Source organism: Mirounga angustirostris, unplaced genomic scaffold (genome assembly GCF_029215605.1).
Source record: "Mirounga angustirostris isolate CCGP_5_RB_7025 unplaced genomic scaffold, mMirAng1.0.hap1 SCAF_8, whole genome shotgun sequence".
Lineage (NCBI taxonomy): Eukaryota > Metazoa > Chordata > Mammalia > Carnivora > Phocidae > Mirounga > Mirounga angustirostris.
The window spans coordinates 13667001-13687427 of record NW_026991716.1 but is presented as its reverse complement, the minus strand read 5'-3'; the positions used below and the strand labels follow the sequence as shown (position 1 = coordinate 13687427).

The following is a 20427-nucleotide window of genomic DNA, read 5'->3' as shown; positions in this document are numbered from 1 at the left end:
AATACAGAATCCATTTCTCCTTCGTGGCTAGTGGTCACGCTGCTGAGGCCCCCCTTTCCTTGTCATCCTGGCTCTACCACCTCTCTTTTAAGGGAAACTCTCTTACCTAACCTCCTACTTGGGGAGCCTTGCTTTGTATCTGTCACCATTCTTCCTTGCTGGCTCATCCTGACTCAGAAGCAGCCTTCCTATCCCCTTTGGCCTGAGGCAAAAAAAAACTGGGCCAATCCGAACTGAGGAAAATGAGAAGAATTTTATAATTTGCAATAGATCTGGAAGTGAAAGGAGACCGTCAGATTGATAGGGAAAGAGAGAGATGAGCACGAGTTCTGAAGGCTTCCTTTGTGTCTGGGATCACTCTGAAAAAGGTGATAAAAGTGTGTACTCTCCCCCAGAGAAATGTACAAATGATCAAATATAAGACATTTGGCATAGAGTTTCAAGACATTTATACACCTTCTAAATCTTGGGTAGTTAGTCCTAGAAAAGAGCTAATAAATCTGGTTGGTACTGAGACAATGAAGAGGATGCACAGAGAGAAATAGGGTTGGAGAGAGACAGAGACCCCTAGACTTGCTTCATCTTCTGTGGTCTATAGGTTGGGTTCTGGTCCACCTGACCTTTCCAATAAACCCCACTTTTCTTGAGATAAATTGAGTAGGTCTCCGTTCTTGCAACTGAAGGTGACTAACTTAAATAATGAGGTCATCAGGCAACCAGCCATGCAAGCAAGTCACACACCCTAGAGTCACATCTGTATCTCCAAACATCACTTTCCAAGGGCGTCATGCTTGACCCTCCATCCTTCTTACTGTGCTGATATTCCTGGGGCAAACTCGTCTCTTCTCTATCACTTATTTGCCTATATCCTAGTGATTTCTATGCTTCTCTCCCAAACCGTAGACCAGGTATCCAGTCACTTGCTAAACATCTCTACCTGTTTGCCCCATAAATATTGCAATTGTACCTTCAAAACCATAGCGTTTCACAAAAGAGAAACAGAAAGCAAAAACAGAAGCAAGGCATACACAATTGCTCTTCTCTAAATATGCTTTGTCTTTTTTTTTCTTAATTTGTCCTCAGTATCCATTCTAAGAAGCCTAAGAGGCATTCCTGACACCCTTCTTTCATCGGACCTCAACCGAGCCAATCATTACAGCTTGCTGTTTCTATCCTCTGAAAAGTTCCCAACCCATGTGTTTCTTTCATCCTCTTGCCATGACCCTACTCTGCCTTCCTCATCCATCACCTGGATGAGGTTTGTTGTAAAAAAAAAGTCTAATCTGTCTCCCTGTTTCCAATCTTGACCACTCCAAGCTGTCCTTTAGCTGCAGCCGCGTGGCCAGTCTCGGTGACAAATCTAAGAAACTCTCACTTGACACTCTTTGGCGGTTCCACATAAGCTACGAGATCAAGTGCACACGTCCTTCAGGGCATGAGGACCCCATGACATCTGCTTATTGTCCCTCTAGCACATCTCCTGCCCCTCCCTGCCCCTCCCTTCACGCTCCAGCCAGCTGACTTACACTTCCCATGACTGCTGGGCATGCCCTTCCCCAGCTGAAGGTTTCTCCTAGGCTCTTCTTCAGCTATATTCCTTTTGGGGGTCTGAAATATAGATATACAAATACACAGAATTACTGATGCTTTCATAAAGAAATTCAGAAGAATTGCACATCCCACACCACATAGCCAAACATCAGAAAATTCCATTAAAAGATATGTAACATGCTAAATGTATCTAATATCGACTACCTAAGGTCCCCAGCGTCCCTCTTTTGGTGATCTCTTCATGGCTCCTTTCTGCCCCCAGCGACATTTAGTCTGTAACCTCTCCAGCCATGCTCACTTCAGCCTTTGCTAGCTCTTCTATTTCTATCCATCCACCCTAGCTTCCTTCCTTCCTTCCTTCTTCCCTCCGTCTTTCTCTCTCTCTTTTCCTTCCTTCCTTCCTTCCTTCCTTCCTTCCTTCCTTCCTTCCTTCCTGCCTTCCTGCCTTCCTGCCTTCCTGCCTTCCTGCCTTCCTGCCTTCCTGCCTTCCTTCCTGCCTTCCTTCCTGCCTTCCTTCCTGCCTTCCTTCTTTCCTTCCTTCCTTCTCCTCCTCCTCCTTCTTCCTTCTTTCCCTCCTCCCTCCCTCCTTCTTTCTTTCTTTTACATTTTATTCAAGTGCATAAAAATATCTGGATGGACCTTCAAGAAATCGGGTCACTAAGGCCATTTTATATTCAAGGGCAATACTGAATTGAATAAAGCTTAAGGGAATTATTTAGTGACTTTAGAATATTTTGAGATATGTCACTATATATTCTAAAGAGAACAGAATATTTTATATTCAAGTCTCTTTCTTTCTTTCTTTCTTTCTTTCTTTCTTTCTTTCTTTCTTTCTTTCTTTCTTTCTTTCTTTCTTTCTTTTTCTTTCTTTCTTTCTTTCATAGAGACAACTGTGATTCTCATTTACATTTTCCAGCTACCCTCCTTCCACTTAGCACTCCATCAGCAAAAGCAACATTTTTCTAGGAGTTAACCTTCATTGGAAGGTAGGGTGAATCTGAAATATCTGAATTTTAACTAATATGTGAATTTAACTATCATATAAATTTTTAAATAACAATTTTTCCTACTTATAAAAGTAATTTCTGTTCATTGAGGAAATATTAGAAATTACAAAGGAATATAAAGAGGAAGCTAACAACTACCTCATCACTAAGTACCACAGATAGAACATCTTTCTCTCTCTCTTTGGTTTGGCTAGGATCCTCACCAGAAACCAAGAAGAATCTCTCCTAGGACCCCTTAGAAGGCTGAAATCAAGCCTAACTTGCAAAAAATTCTGAAGAAAGTTGAAATTTTCTTTTCTTTTAATGAAAACAATCACTGCAACCAGGAAACCCATAGGTATTCTCTCTCAAGAAATGACTGATTTTAGGGCCCCTGGGTGGCTCAGTTGGTTAAGTGTCTGACTCTTGATCTCAGCTTAGGTCTTGATCTTGGGGTTGAGGTCAAGTTCAAGTCCTGCATTGGGCTCCATGCTGGGCATGGAGCCTACTTTAAAAAAAAATGATCGATTTAATATTTGAATAGGTAGTACATGACAGGGGTCAGAATTCAAGCAGGATAAAAACTTTGGCTTTTAAATAGGTCTACAAATTCTTTGCCATTCCTCCCATCAAAAGACAGAGTCTAATTCCTCTCCCCTTGAATATAAAATTGGCCTTAGTGACCTGATTTCTTGAAGGTCCATCCAGAGATTTTTATGCACTTGAATAAAATGTAAATATGTATTCCCCCCCTTTACACATCGTTTCATACTTTGATTTTTTTTCAATCATCAGTACATTTTGAAGATCTTTCATTCTTTTTTACAGTTGAATAATATTGCCTTGTCTGGGTCCCTTTTTATGGACATTTAGGTAGTCTCCAATCTTTTGCTCCTACAGTGTTGTGACAAATAATCTTGTAGATACATCACTTTGCATATATGTGGGTATAAATGTAGGATGAAGGTCTTGAAATGGAATTGCTGGGTCAAAGGGGAGGCACATTTGTAATTCTAATAGATGTTGCCATATTGACCTTCATAGACTTCCAATTTATCTCCCTTCCAGTGATTAATGAGTTCCCTATACTTCAGGCCTCACCAACCCTGGCCATTATTGGACTTCTGGATCTTTGCCAATCTGAGTGACAAAAAATAGTATCTCAGTGCGGTTTTAATTTGTATTTTTTTTAACAAGTGATGTTGAACATATTTCGTATGTTTAAGAGCCTTTTTACATTTACTTTTCTATGAACTGTTTATATCCTTTGCCCACTTTTGAATGGCTTGATAGTCTTTTAAAAAATTAATTTGAACTTACCTATTAGGGAAATTGAGACTTTGTCTATGATGGAAGAAGTAAAGTTTTTCCCGATTTGCTGTTTGTCTTTTTGACTTTGCTCATAACATTTATTGCATGGAGAAGTTTTATTTTATTTTTCTATAGTGGAATGTATTGTCTTTTCTTTTATGGCTCCTGAATCTTATGTGATAGTTGGAAAAGTCTTTCTGATTCTAAAGTCACTAAATAATTCCCTTAAGCTTTTTTTCTACTACTTTGGGGTTTTAATTTTCTACATCTGGAATTTATCCAGGCATAAGGTATGAGGTATGGATCCAACGTCCCTTTTTCAAGATGGCTTCTGTGTTGTTTCAACACCATTGATTGAATAATCCACTTTCCCCTCTCTCATTGGAAATATCACCTATGGATGTATTTTGGGTTATTTCTACACTCTCTATTTTGTTCCATTGATGTGTCTGTCTGTTCTGAGGTGGTATCATACTTTTTCATTGTTACTGTCTTAGAATGTGCTTTTAATGTGGTATACATATTCTCCATTCACTGCTCTAAATCGTCTTTATTTGTCGCTGTGAAATTTTGAATCACTGTATCTGCATTTTTAGAAATGATATCTGAAGTGGATGTCTCCCTATACCCTTAAAACTTTGATGATAGGACCACCTTCTTTCAAAGTTCTTATCTCTTTCACACTCAATCTTAAATGGTTCTTACTGTTTGGTCAGAGGCATTTCTAAGGGACACAACTTCCTCTACCTTCTGAAAATGAAATTATTAGCGAGATAAGGCAAAGAAACCACGCAGCCAGTGGACTCGGCTTTCGCACCTGTCTGGAGAGTTTAAATCCATCACTAGTAATGGGCAGATCTTAGGAAAACACTAGTGGTGTCCTCTATCTGGGAGGGCAGTCTGTAGCATGGCGCGGAGTCTTTCCCCACACACTCTCCACCGATCTTTCCCTTCATATGCATGAATTTCCATACTTATTTATTCATCAGCTATTTGGGGGGGAACCCACCATGTGCTAGGCACTGTTCTAGAAAATGGCAATGCAGTAGTGTACTAAAAATATTGTTGTCTTTGTGGATTGTGGAATTTACTTTCTAGAAATCTGATGGGCACATACACATACCAGCACGCAAGTATAAAATAAAATTGTATTACTCTATTACCAAACCCAAGTGAAGAACTCTTGACCAATGGCCCAGATATCTGTTGTTCTTGGCGACTCAGCTTCCTGGCCTCTTATTTCGACAGCAGCACTCTGGATCTCCTTTGGGGAACCGCCCTTTTCACCTCTGGCTCTCCAGGAGCCAACAAGAGTGGTTCAGGCATATGTGACATATTAAACAGGAAGAAGGAGAGACCAGGACTTTTTCAGGGATCATCGAATCACAGGAATTCTTTCCACCGGGCTTAAAGCTTATAGAAGGCAAACTGTACTTTCTGTAGCTATTTCAATCACCCTTCCAGTGGGGCATGTTTTTTGTTGTTGTTGTTGTTTTAAAAATTTATTTATTTTTTAATTTTATTATGTTATGTTAGTCACCATACAATACATCATTGGTTTTTGATGTGGTGATCCACGATCCATTGTTGTCGTATAACACCCAGTGCTCCATGCAGTACGTGCCCTCCTTAATACCCATCACCGGGCTAACCAAACCCCTCTCCCCCCTCCCCTCTAAAACCCTGTTTGTTTCTCAGAGTCCATAGTCTCTCATGGTTCATCTCTCCCTCCAATTCCACCCCCCATTTTTCCCTTCCTTCTCCTAATGTCCTCCATGCTATTCCTTATGTTCCACAAATAAGTGAAACCCTATGATAATTGACTTTCTCTGCTTGACTTATTTCACTTAGCATAATCTCCTCCAGTCCCATCCATGTTGATGTAAAAGTTGGGTATTCATCTTTTCTGATGGCTGAGTAATATTCCATTGTATATATGGACCACATCTTCTTTATCCATTCATCTGTTGAAGGGCATCTTGGCTCTGTCCACAGTTTGGCTATTGCAGACATTGCTGCTATGAACATTGGGGTGCATATGGCCCTTCTTTTCACTACATCTGTGTCTTTGGGGTAAATACCCAGTAGTGCAATTGCTGGGTCATAGGGTAGCTCTATTTTTAAATTTTTGAGGAACCTCCACACTGTTTTCCAAAGTGGCTATACCAACTTGCATTCCCACCAACAGTGTAAGAGGGCTCCAGGGGGGCATGTTTTTAAAGAATGAAGACAACACAGAAGAAAGCAAGACCAAGACACTTTACGTCCATTTTACTGACTGAGCTCCTTGATCCACCTTGTTTGTTTGTTTGTTTAGAGAGGGAGAGGGGAGGGGCAGAAGGAGAAGGAGAGAGAATCTTTTAATTTTAATTTTATTTTATTTGAATCCAATTAATTAACATATAGTATATTATTAGTTTCAGAGGTAGAGTTCAGTGATTCATCAGTTGTGTGTAACACCCGGTACTCATCACATCCCGTGCCCTCCTCAATGTCCATCACTCAGTTACCCTATCCCCCCACCTCCTCCATTCCAGCAACCCTCATTTTGGTTCTTGTAGTTAAGAGTGAGAGAGAGAATCTTAAGCAGGCGCCATGCCCAGTGCAGAGCCTGACGTGGGGCTCAATCTCACAACCCTGACCTGCGCCAAACCCAAGAGTCAGGCTCCCAACTGACTGAGCCACCCAGGGGCCTAGATCCACCTCATTTAAAACCATATCTATCCTTGGACTTTTTAGTTCCATGAGCCACTGATTGTCAATTGAACCCATGAGATCATTTATTTCCTATTCTTAGAATTTTATTTTATGACTCCTACTCTGAGTCCTTGCATATGAACTGTGAAGCTATAAGCATTGTTTTAAACATTCTTCTCCACTGTTCTTTCCCTAGAGGACCTGGAGACCCATCTTACCACCATTTGTTCATTCTGTGTCATGTCTGTTTTTGTTGTGCCACCAAGACTAAACCAAGATTGGGAGAGGACTGCCTGGCAGGACCCTGCCCGAGTGTGGGTGTTTCTGGGGCTACACTGGGCACAGCAGTCAGTGTATGATCTGGCTTGGTTGCCGTGATGAGGGAACAGTACAAAAGCAGTAGCCAGAAGACCAAACCATGGTTGGGAGCTGCAGGTGGCTGTTCAGTGGATGGAAGTAAAAGAACCAGCTGGAGAATAAGATAAAAAGTAGGGCCAGGATGGAAATGAGACTGTAAAGGCCGACGTAAGGCAAAAGCAAGTGAAATGGCTAAGTCTTAGGACCTCAGTCTGTAAACTCTGTCCACCCAGTGGGTGCTCTGTGATGGAGTGAACGCTTGAAGGGAGCAAACTTGGCTGGGCAATGACATAGTATTTGTCTGAGTTTTTCTCTTTCCATACTTGACTATCATTCAAAGTTATCTTGAACATATTATCAAGTCTTGCTAAGTAGGTGAGTCCGACATTTACAGGATAAACAATAACCTCTTCCAAGAGCCTATCATTTTAGTACAACAGACCATGATCCAGAAGACTAAGCCAAGTTCCTTGGGAGAATCCAGTGCTACTCAACTGGATACAACTCCCCAGGAGGGCAGTTGGAATTGTGTTGCGGCATTTGTTGGTTGTCACTGTGACTGCAGGTTGTTAACTAGTGTTCGATGGGCAGCAATCAGCTGCATTGTTGGTCTACAAAGTGAAATATTGCCCCGCCCAGAGTGAAAACTGTGTTCACCCCCAAATGGAAAACTCTGAGTATACGCTAGACAGTAACTTCCACTGTGTACTTCCGAAAGACTCCTTTACTTCCGGTCATGGATTTCAGCGGAAGAAGAGCTAAAAACACTACTTCTGCCCCAAACTCAAGCTTGTCTCTCCTGTGGAGGTTATCTGTTTACACCTGAATCGGACACGCTGGGTAGCGCTCAGGACGTCTGGGGAATGCCTGTCATGTTTCCTTTACTTCCCATTGGCTGTACCATGTGTACCCACAGAGACCCCCATCCTCAGCGGGGAGATTCCAGCTACCATGATGAGTCTCTTCCTTTCAGGTTTATTTGCCTGTGCATTATGAAATGTTTATTCTGCTTCTTTTTGAAGCTCCAGACACACTTTCTGTGGAAAGAGGCTACTCCTGATACAACGAATTAAATCTTTTCCACTTATTCATTTAAACTTTTACTTCTTCAGTCACATGCATGGAGTAAATATTTTGTTCCAGATGCCGTGCTAAGGGCTGGGTGCGTTTCTTCCTCATGTCACGTGTTTTTCACTCACTAGCTTCTTGACATTCTTTTCACTTCTATTTTCTTTGAGTTATTTTTCCTCTTGATGCTTTTGGCAATCATTTTGGTCATCACATCTAGGAACTACTTCTCCTTTCTAGTCAACCAGAATTTAAGAGACCAACTCCCAAACCCTTTTCTCTCTAGCAAAAAGGTTTGTGTTTATATCATACCCAATCCACGGGGAGACAGATGTGAGCATGCCCTGCAACTCCCCAAAACAGCTTGGTCCTCAAGACATCCTTCTGGACCCTTGCCTGTAAGCTGCTGTGGTATTGAGACTACTTGCTGTATTTGTTCACCAGGTCACTTCTGGTCTTGAGAAATTACTGGAAACTTTTACTTGGAGGCAACAGTGTATCTGCCTCCAGTTAGTATATACAGCGCTCCAGCTAGTTGACTGTGGGTTTGCTTGTTATGCAAATTGTATAAATCATTGTTATTTACTTAAAAAAATTCCCCTACTCTGCTGACGTTGATATCACCAAGTATCCCCTTCAGTTCACTGAGCTTCTCTTATGAGGACTAAATCCGTCCCATTCTTGAGACTTCTGACTCTAGGGTTACGGCATTTCTTTAATGGCCAGAATTGGTCTGAAGCTCCTTATCAGAGTAGCCTAATAATCATTGTTGGGAGAAACTTCAGCTTCTCTAGTCATTTAGCCCTTGTTTATCTTGTCCCGAGTCTCGTTCCCCATGGTCACATCTTCCACACTGCACAAGTGCTGGGGTTTGAGGATGAGCCGGCTGCTGGCTCACAGGGAAGGTAGAGGTAATGTAATCCCACAGTGAAAACCCCAGTAATTCTCCCCCTACAAGTAGAAAGTGTCCTGGCACCAGGCCTACAGAGACCCAACTTCAACAACAAGGAAGCTCACGGTTCAAAATTGTGAAACTGAGCAACAAGGAGACCAGAGTGTGCCTCTGTTTTTAAAAAGTCTGATCCACTACAAGCATACAGCCCTTGTGAGGGAAGATACAGTTATTAAAGCATCCACTGAGGCTTGATCTGCTTCAATCTAGCATTCAGAGTGCTCAGAGAATTGAATTCTCTGAGATGAAAGAATTCTGCTGTGTGCAAAGAGAATGCCCAGTGCTCTTCAGTTTCAGGGGCAGCCTTCTCATGGAGACTCCCAGGTCTAGATGACGGACCGTGCTTGGTTCTTCCCAGAAAGATCTACATGTGGAAAGAAGGCACTTCCTAAAGGTACGTTTAAGACATCGACTCAGGGTCTCTGGTAAGAGCCTGCCTCTCAGGGTAGGCAAGGGTAGAGGGAGACATGAAGGAGAGGAGGGGGAATTTCTTGCAGGAGGCAGGAACTCAAAGCAAAGACTGGTGGGAAGCAGGGGTGGGAAGCAGAGAAGCATCAAGTTTGTAAAAAGAAAAATGGAAAACCTTTGAAAGAAGAGGACAGAGAGATGCTGGAAGCCGTGATAAGTCAGCAAGAGTGGGAGGCAAACCAAACTAAACCAAGACAAAACAAACACTGAACAGTAATAAGAAGCAGAAATCCCTTTTCTGGGGTCCCCTGAAGTGTGAATCTTGGCTATAAGTAATTGTGCAGTTGACAGATACAAGCTGATTTCAAGGAGTGATAACATTTATTTATTTATTGTTTACTTATATTTTCTGGAACATCTGCATTTTCACAATTCTCTTCTTGGAGTGTACAGAAGTGGTTCACCTTGCCCTGAGATTCATGAAACAAGGCGGAGGCATTCTAGTTTCTGATACATTTTGGTGGCCTCGAAACCTTCTAACTCAAGGCCTGCTCATTCACTGTGCTCTGGATAAATAAATGAGGGAAGCGATGTTAATGTGATTTCCAATGATGACGGACACGTAAACACCGTTAACACCCTGCAGTAATCCAGCCTGGTTTAATGAGTGCTATTTGTGCTTCTTACAGATAGTAATTAATTTGGGTAGAATAGACCCACAGAATCTTAAAATAGTTTGTGCACCTGAGAGTAATTGTCTTTGAATCTATGCACATAACTGAACATAATTTCTGTGGTTGCTGTTGAAACTGGGTCTCTGTTGAGCTCTGGAATGGAAAGTGGAGACACTCTTCCCCTGGACAACCCAACATGAGAGTTGAGTTTCTACTACTCACAGAAAAAAACTTTTACTCATATTACGGACTGAATTGTGTGCTCCCCACCCCCACCCACTGCAAGTTTGTATGTTGAAGCCTTAGCACCCAGTCTGGCTGTATTTGGAGACAGGGCCTTTAGGGAGATAATTAAGGTGAATTGAGGTCATAAGGGTGATAAGGGTGGTACCCTGATCCAATAGGACTGATGTCCTTGTAAGAATAGAAGGGAAGAGATGTTCTCCAGGTTGAAGGCCATCCAGTTGCATCCTCGACACCAGGAGATATTTCAGCTGTGAAGGCATTTCCCTCCCACCGTCCACTCTCTGGCTTGCTTTGCAAGCACTGACTGCAGCAGCATAGAGATGTCATGAGCCTCAGCTCATGCCCTTCAAGGTTGGCCTTTGATGCTCTTGTATTTGATCCATTATCTGTAGAAACTTCACATGCTCTTGGCATTGTCACTCCAGAGCTAAAAGCAATGTCTTGGCATTGCAGAATATTTTGTGACTCGTCTGATTCAACCCAGATGAGACTGTCTAATTCTAGCATCATGAGGAAGGATGAAAGAACATAATTTCCTAAAAAAAAACACCAAAATTGTTAGAAATAAAAGCCTGTGAACCCAAGAAGCACAGTCTCAAAATGGAGAAAGCAGAGAGTCTTAGAAGGCTTTCTGGAACCACAAAATCCGCTGTAGATTTTTTACGATCTGTAAGAATAACTTTTTTTTTAAAGATTTTATTTATTTGAGAGAGAGAATGAGAGAGAGAGAGCACATGAGAGGGGGGAGGGTCAGAGGGAGAAGCAGACCCCCCGCTGAGCAAGGAGCCCGATATGGGACTCGATCCCGGGACTCCAGGATCATGACCTGAGCTGAAGGCAGTTGCTTAACCAACTGAGCCGCCCAGGCGCCCCTGTAAGAATAACTTTAAAGAAAAATAAAAATTGACACACTAGAGGGAACACTCTGTGTGTATAGCGGTTTTAAAATATGCATTTGTTCACACTCAAGAGTACAAAACCTCTTGGGTTCTTCTTCCTACAATGGCTTTCTGTCTCACTCTAACTCAACAGCTGTAAATGGTAAATCGTGCTAGTACATTTCCATTAACATTAGCAAAATTTATGTCAACTGCACTGACAACAACTGTCAGTCTTTAAAGACCCTAATCTTCCCTTGCAAGAGGACACACATCCGTGTCACACCTATGGTTTCTCATGCGTCCTGGTACCATTTGTCTATCTCGTTTCCCTTTTGTTCTCCTCTGGACTCAGAAGGCTCCTTGCTCATCAATCAGCTTTAGTGTCAATGAGGTATATCCTGACTTGGTACAGTCTCCCCTATTATTCCCTCCTCTGGCACAGTTGCCTTTTTATCCCAGGGAATGAGGTTTTCCTTGCAGGGCAGCTACATTTGTGTGCTGTAAAGACAGAAGACAAATTGATTTTGAAACTGCGATATACTGCATAACTTCAGGTAATGTCTATTATTCCATAAACAGCACTTTTTTTCCTACGGAAACATATACAAGGGCTTATGACTCCCACCCATCAGAAAGCATTATGCCAGGTTTACAGTTTTTCCAGAAAGTCATGGGATGTGGACAGTCCTCAAGCTCGCAGCCTGTTCTGTAGACGGATGGAGCCCCCTCTACATTTGATCCCGCTCAGAACTCAGCTGGGGCTTCTCACACTATTTGTGTGTGAGAGGGCCAGTGCCTTTTATTTCCAACACGTCATGGACTGCGAATTTTATAAAATGCAAAATCAGAGGCTTGGATGCTGCGGCAACGTCAAATTTCAAATAAAAGTTTCTAAGTGCTTGTTCTCACTTTCTATACTTATTGCAGATGGTGATGGTTCATGGAGCAGCCCAGATTTGTGGACCAAACTTTGGATAGCATGCAGCCTGGATCTCTGGCCACATGGTGCTAAGACTCATCCCGCAAAAGCCATCATGTGACACAGAATGCATTCTCCTCTGTTTCCTAGAGCAGGATAGATTTTAGACCTATACGGAGGGCAATGATTTAAACTTGCTTTTGAAGGAACAGGTGCTGAAAGCATCTGTCTTTGTTGGAACCCTGAGTCACTGCAATCAAAGCATGATGATGTACGGCATTCAGGTGGGAAGGAGAAAACAAACAAACCTGCAAGAGAGCAAACAAATCCGTTCAATGGCTACTCAGAATTGGAAAGGGAGCCACAACCAAAAATACAAATGAGTTAGAAAAAATAGAAGAAAATCATTAAAACAAACAAAGTTTATGTATTCGTCCATTCACTCACCAACAAATACCTGAGTACCTACCGTATACCAGTCTGGGTGCTGGACACACAATGAACAAAAAATCTCTGACAAATCCGTGAGGAAGCATAGGTAAAATCTGACACAAGAATAAAACACAAAAAATGACTACAAAACCAAACCAAACCAAAGACGAAGTCAGTTTATTAGTATGATGTGTTATTTAAGGGAAACCGTGTGTAGTCCTCGTATCACAGAGAGGGCCATGAGATGACAACATTATGTTCCATTAAACACCCCTGGATGATACTGTAAGAGAACTAGCACTAGTTTGGGTGGCCCCTGAAACAGCCCAGGGTATAGATGAGTGGTGTTTTCTGACTGTAGACATAAGCCCTTGTAGAGGGAAAATGGTACAGGACAAATAAAATGGGAGTGCCAATGTGAACCAGTCAGTTAGGAATAAAATAGTAGCCCATTCTGGGCAGAACCATGTCCTAAGTCTGTAAAAATTGAGCAATGATATATCGCTTGCTTTCCATGACTCGTTTACATTATTTAATTTTATTTTTGCAATAACCCTAATATTAGATAGTATTATGTTCCTATCAGACATGAGAAAACCGGTTAGAAATGGACACAGCTGGGATTAACACCCAGGTTTACCTCCAAGCCACTGACGTTTCTACCCTACTACATGGTCTTCTCCAACCAAACTGTTGAGAGACAAAGACAGAGAGAGAAACTTGAAAGCCACAAGGGAGAAGTGACATGACATTGTATGATGTACAAGGGATCCTCAATAGGCCGTACAGCTTACTTCTCATCAGAGACCATGGAAGCCAGAAGACAGTGAGATGCCATATTGGAAAGGCTGAGAAAAAAAAAATTGTCAACCAAAAATCTGTATCAGGCAACATTATCCTTCAAAAATAATAGAGAATTTAAGACATCCCCAAATAAACTAAACCCAGGAGAATCTGCTTCTACCAGATGTGCCCCACAAGAAACATTCCAGAGACATCATCAGGCTGAAATTAAAGGACACTAGACAGTCAGTCAAATACACATGTAAAGATAGCTACATTAGATAATTATAAGTTTTTTTAAAGAGTTTATTTATTTATTTGACAGAGAGAAAGAGGGAGAGAGAGCACAAGCAGGGGGAGCAGCAGAGGGAGAGGGAGAAGCAGGCTCCCCGCTGAGCAAGGAGCCTGATGGGCTCGAACCCAGGACCCTGGGATCATGGCCTGAGCTGAAGGCAGACACTTTAACTGACTGAGCCACCCAGGCACCCCTATAAGACAGTATTAATGTGTTTTTTAAATTTTTTAAAAAAGATTTTATTTATTTATTTGACAGAGAGAGAGAGCAAGCACAAGCAGGTGGAGCAGCAGAGGGAGAGGGAGAAGCAGACTACCCACTGAGCAGGGAGCCCAACATGGGGCTTGATCCCAGGACCCTGGGATCATGACCTGAGCTGAAGGCAGATGCTTAACTGACTAAGCCACCCAGGTGCCCCAAGACGGTATTAATGTATTTTTTGTTGTTTGCAATTCCTTTTTTTTTTTTCCTATCTGGTTTAGATGACAACTGCATAAAACAAGAAGTATAAATATATATTGATGCAAGCACAATATACAAAGATATAATATATGACAATAACAACATGAAATAGTTTTAGTATACTATTGAAATTAAGTTGGTATTATCTGAACTAACTTTCGCACAGCAAAGGAAACCATCAACAAAACCAAAATCCTACTGAATGGGAGAAGATACTTGCAAATGATGTATCTGATAAAGTGTTAATATCCAAAATATATAAAGAGCTAATATAACTCAACACCGAAAAACAAATAATCCAATTAAAAATGAGAAGACCTGAATACACGTTTTTTCAAAGAAGACATATGAATGCCAACAGACACAGGAAAATATGCTTAATATCACTCATCATCAGGGAAATGCAAATCAAAACCATAGTGAGATATCACCTTACACCAGTCAGAATGGCTAGAATAAAAAAGACAAGAAATAGCAAGTGTTGTCAAGGATGTGGAGAAAAAGGAACCCTCGTGCACTGTTGGTGGACATGCAAGCTGGTGTAGCCACCGTGGAAAACAATATGGAGGATCCTCAAAAACTTAAAAATAGAGCTACCATATGAACCAATAATTCCAGGACTGGGTATTTACCCCATGAAAATGAAAACACTAATTTGAAAAGATACATGCACCCCTATGTTTATTGCAGCATTATTTACAATAGCCAAAATATAGAAACAAGCCAACTGTCCACTGATAGATGAATCGATGAAGAAGATGTGGTGTATATACACAATGGAATATTACTCAGCCATAATTAAGGATGAGATCTTGCCATTTGTCACAATATGGATGGGTCTGGAGGGTATCATGCTAAGTGAAATAAGTCAGACAGAGAAAGACAAATGCTGTATGACTTCATTTATATGTGGATCTAAAAATCAAACAGATTAATAAACAAACAAAAAACAGAATCAGACCTAGAAATGCAGAGAACTGATGGTCGCCAGAGGGGAGGGGAGTGGGAGGATGGGCAAATGGGTGAAGGGGAGTGGAAGAGACAAGCTTCCACTTATGGAATGAAGAAGTCACGGGAATAAAAGACACAGCACAGGGAATATAGTCAATGGAATTGTGATGGTGTTGTATGGTGACAGATGGGAGCTCATTTGTGGTGAGCGTCGCATAAAGTAGAGAGTTGCTGAATCACTAATTTGTACACCTGAAACTAATGTAACACTGCATGTCACCTGTGCTCAAATAATAAAAAGAAGATGTGAATATTATTTAGCCACAAAAGAGAAGGAGATCTTGCCATTTGCAATGTGAATGAAGCTGGAGGACATCAGACTGAGTGAAATTAGACGAGAATGATCAATGTTGTATAATCTCACTTATATGTGGAATCGAAACACACCAAACTCATGGCCTCAGAGAACAGACTGGTGGTTGCCAGGGGTGGGGTGTGTGTGTGGGTGGTGGTTGGTGGGGGATTGAAATGGATGAAGGTGTTCGAAGGGTACAAACTTACGAGTTCTAAGCTGAAGAAGGGAAATAATGTACACACAGCGTGGCGACTATCGTTGACAATGCTGTACTGTATACTCAGAAGCTGCTGAGGGGAACTCTTAACCGTTTCCACCACACACACAAGTTGTGACTATGTGAGTCGCTGAGTGTGTTAACTTAAACTTAGTGTGGTCATCACAACATGTATCAAGTCACTACCGTGAACACCTCCAATTTACACTATATGTCAATTCTATCTCAGCAAAGCTAAAAAATGAAAAAAAAATTAAAAAGCAATGCAGGGGCGCCTGGGTGGCTCAGTCGTTAAGCGTCTGCCTTCGGCTCAGGTCACGATCCCAGGGTCCTGGGATCGAGCCCTGCATCGGGCTCCCTGCTCCGCAGGAAGCCTGCTTCTCCCTCTCCCACTCCCCTTGCTTGTGTTCCCTCTCTCGCTATCTCTCTCTCTGCCAAATAAATAAATAAAATCTTTTAAAAAGCAATGCAAAACCTTGAAGAATTGTATGCAAATTTGAATATTTAGGTCCTCTGGCTGCAGCTGGAGAACGGATTGCCAAGAGTAGGTGGGCAGAGACCAGGCAACGGACGGTCAGAGAAGCACAAGTGAGGGTCAGGGCTGTGAGCAGGTCCAGCTTAGCCATTCAGCACAGCGGGCCCCATGCCCTCGGCCCAGGGCACCTGTTAGTGGCCTGTGAAAATGTTTAATTTGCTTAGCTTAAAATCAGAATTTCAAAATGAATATAATAATGTTGAACATATAATAACGAATTGAGCTTGGATTATATCTGTCTTTATATGAACAAAGTGATAAGATGTAATTTTAAATATATATATATTTTTAAAGATTTTATTTATTTATTTGAGAGAGAGAGAATGAGAGGAACACATGAGAAGGGATAGGGTCGGAGGGCAAAGCAGACTCCCTGCCGAGCAGGGAGCCCGATGCGGGACTCGATCCCGGGACTCCAGGATCATGACCCGAGCCGAAGGCAGTCGCTTAACCAACTGAGCCACCCAGGCGCCCCTAAATATATTTTTTTATGGCATCAGGGCTCCATGAAGGCAAGAGTGCCCAGGGCTCCCTGGCGTCATCATGGGGCTCCAGCCGTGAGAGCAGAAGGAAAGTGACTCGGAGGATAAAAACTGATAGGGTTGGTGATGATTGGACTGCAGACCCTGGCGGTTGGGGCTGGTGGTGGCCGCGGCTGAGATGGTAAACAGTGGGGAGAGGGCGTCAATCCGAGGCGTCCGTGGGACCTGGAGGATGACAGAGGGGCAGTCTGTGTGCATACCATGCTGTGTTCCGACCAGCGAAGTCTCATTTCTTTGGTCTCTGCTACTGGGACGAGAAAATCGCTTTCCCAGATAGAAGCTTCCTTTGCAATAGCATTTATTATCCTGGGATTTTACCTGTCTTAACTTTTATTATAGTAATTGGAGGTCTGGGGACTGTCTGGAGCGCTTTGAGGGAGTATCATTCTTTTGCTGAAATGTGTAAACTCTACCAGTACTGATTACGTTTTGCAAGATGCAGAAAACCCTGGCTGATTTAAAAATTAAAGAAGAAAGAAAAGAAAAACAAAAACAGCTATTCACTCAGCCCCTCTTTGCACATTTAGGCAGATAATACCATGAATGCTGGAGCATAAACAACAAATTATATTAAACAAGCCACGCTATGTACATCTCCATTGGAAACACATTAGAAAATTAAACTCAACAGCTGCCTAATGTACTAAATGATCAAATCAGAAGGAAGTGAATGTCTTTTTGAAGCTCTCCAAAAGGATTTACAACTAAAGTGTTAAAAAAATTAGGAGATTCTATGCATTTGATGGTGACCTTAGAAACATCTTAAGTATCTTCCGACAGCATCTTCGGTTCATGTTTTATTAAAACCTTTGTTTCTTCAATTATATCCGATAACATAAAGCGTTTTGTACATTAGAGAGAATCTGAGGTCTTTTGCCTATATTGAAAAAAATCTCACATAAAATATATGATATCCAATTTAGTCTTTTCTGTAATAAAATAAAACTTGACCCAACACATCGTAATAAAAGAGCAGTTGAACCAGACCAGATGATGTACCCCTGAGAAACCCACAAGTCATCATTTTGATAATTTCTTCTTCCTCAGACATCAGCAGAAGTGGGTCTTTTGTAAAAATTAACTATGCTAAAAGTCTCTTCTCTTTAAATTTCTTCCCGACAATTATTAATTTTTAAGATCAACCAGAGCCATAAAATCTATACATATTGAGATCTCACCATCTCCTTTTTTCCTCTTGCCTCTGATGCCTGGGGTCATGGTCAGGCCAAAAACAATTAAGCAGAATGTAGGTCAGTTCACCGGGTGATCAATTTACCCATTCTTTTGGGTCCTCGCTCTGAAGATTCCCAGGCTAACACTATGGCAGGTGCTATTTTGAGCAGGGATGAAAGAAGAGGATCTTCAAAGAATACCACTGCATGGTGAGCAACGTTTCTAGAGCACATGACGGAAGGGCCTGCAGAAAGGGATTCTCAGCTTCAAGAGCCCCCAGGAGACTACATGACTACGTATGGTGACACATTTCTTTTAAGAAGAGGGCGGATCCGATGTGGAGTGGAAGACCCTGGCTGGAAGGAGAACCCTGGACTCGGAGTCAGGTGCTGGACTGAGGACCCTGTCAGGTCATTAACCAGCTCGTGTGTGTGTGTGTGTGTGTGTGTGCTAAGTCTTTTAACTTCTCTGGGCTTCAGTTTCTTCTTCTGCAAAGAGGGTGTCAGTTCATCTTTCAAGTTCACTTCACGGGCTTCCATGAACATCTTGGTGGCCGAAGAATCTGCTGTGAATTGATCTCCCCCTTTCTATGAAGGGTTACTTTTTTTCAGGTTGGTCATCTTATCTTCTTCCCTAGTGTGGCAGGCAGAATAACGCCCCTCTTCCAGGATGTCCACGTCCTGATCCTTGGAACCAGTGACTGTGTTTCCTTGCATGACAAAAGGACTTTGCAGATGGACTAATGGATCTTGATGTGGAGAGATTGCCCTGGGTTCTCCTGGTGGGCCCGAAGGCACGGCGAGGATCCTTCTTTATAAAGAGGGAGGTATGAATGTCCGAGTTAGAGAGAGAGAGAGGGATTTGAAGGAGCTATCCTGCTGGTTTCAGGAATGGGGGAAGGGACCATGAGCCAAGGAATGCAGGTGGATTTCTAGAAGCTGGAAAAAGGCAAGAAAACAGATTTGCCCCCAGAGCCCGCAGAAGGAAGCTCTGCCAATCCATTTTAGACTTCTGACTTGCAGAACTATAAAATATTAAATGTATGTTCTTTCAAGCCACTGAATTTGTAGTAGCCACAAAGAAACTCCTACACCTGGAGAGGGTGGACTTCTGGGTCTGTATCCTCCCTCTGGTGGCAAGGTCAAGTAACATACTAACAGCTCGGCTGCTTAGCATCTGTCCATCCCCGAGGAAAGATTTTTCATTTACAGCCTAGGAAACTGCTGCAGAGGATTGGACCCTGGCAGGAGAGGAGAGTGAACGGTACAGGCAGTGCTCAAAGAAGAAATCTTCCTGTTCGCTTAAAGCCATGTCTATAAACATCCTTTCTCTGTGGAAGCAGGGGACCTGCAGTGGGCGATTTGCATCTGGAGGCTGAGCTAGCAGAGGCAGCATCCTCTTCAGATGAAACCTTGTTTGGATTTGTATAGTACCAAGTGGCTCAGAGCCCAAGAGCAATAGAAACACAATTGCAAAGTTGGTATGGCTGCAGCAGGAAATTCACTTGAAGGCATGGATTTCAGAAACAGACAAAGTCTGTAATAATTACGTGTTGATCGATATATCGCTGGCAGGTAACACTGGAAGGTTGGGGTGTGTCTGTGTTCATCTGAGCTGGTTTGAGATACCCAGGGCAGAGGCCCAAGGAAAACTCTAGCTAAGGTGTTGTGGAGGCTCACATGACATAATGCATTCAATTATTATTATTATTATTTTTTTAAAGATTTTATCTATCCATTTGAGAGAGAGAATGAGAGAGAGAGAGAGCACATGAGAGGGGGGTGGGTCAGAGGGAGAAGCAGACTCCCCGCTGAGCAGGGAGCCCGATGCGGGACTCGATCCCGGGACTCCAGGATCATGACCTGAGCTGAAGGCAGTCACCTAACCAACTGAGCCACCCAGGCACCCATAATGCATTCAATTATTAAATAGTCATGTCCATTAGCGATGGCTGGCAAAGGGACATTTAATGGTGCTCTATGGGGATTATCATGGAGATGGCACTCACAGATCTTCCCGACAGAGGATCCCACAGTCCCGGCTCTAACAGGGAAGTCTCCCCGCCCATCATGCCTTGCATAGAACATACCCCAGAGGAAGAAGGGCCGACCTACAAAGCTCCCATCGTCCCAACAGGGAGCTGTCAGATGTCGAAGGCAACACTTGGCGAGGCATATTGGAGGGAAGCAGATTCCTGGAGAAATCGATTTGATGTTGAGTCAATGTTTGAAAGCACTTAGTAAAAGGGCTTAAGCAAAGACTTAGTCTTGTTGGTAACAGAGCCGATTAAGGAGACATTCCAGAGAAGACCACGTGGCCCAAGACAAGGCTGGAATGCAACACTCTGGATTATTCACATAGCCACGCTGCTCATCCCTGAGATGACCAGGACAGGAATGTCAGAATCTACTCTACATTGCTTAGCTTCTAGAATGTATATAAATTCACAAATGAATGCCACCGTTCTTGTTCGTGGAGCCCTTCTGCTGGCTTGAAGTGCTCTTTGCGGCATTCACAAATACAGGTAGCTGAATTGTGCAGGGAGCAGAGCCTTGCATTCCGGATTTTCTGCTCCGAGGTGCTGGTGGCGTGTGTACGGCGTTCTCAGGGAGACGGGGCATCACCCGGTGAT

General features: G+C 42.6%; 1 long non-coding RNA gene across 1 annotated transcript; it reads left to right on the top strand.

The window, feature by feature from the left end:
* Positions 1 to 13376: 13376 nt before the first annotated feature.
* Positions 13377 to 19550, top strand: LOC135365480 (uncharacterized). The gene is made up of 3 exons (XR_010413414.1): positions 13377 to 13984; positions 17966 to 18181; positions 18433 to 19550. It is a non-coding gene; the product is annotated as an uncharacterized LOC135365480 (long non-coding RNA).
* Positions 19551 to 20427: the final 877 nt, after the last annotated feature.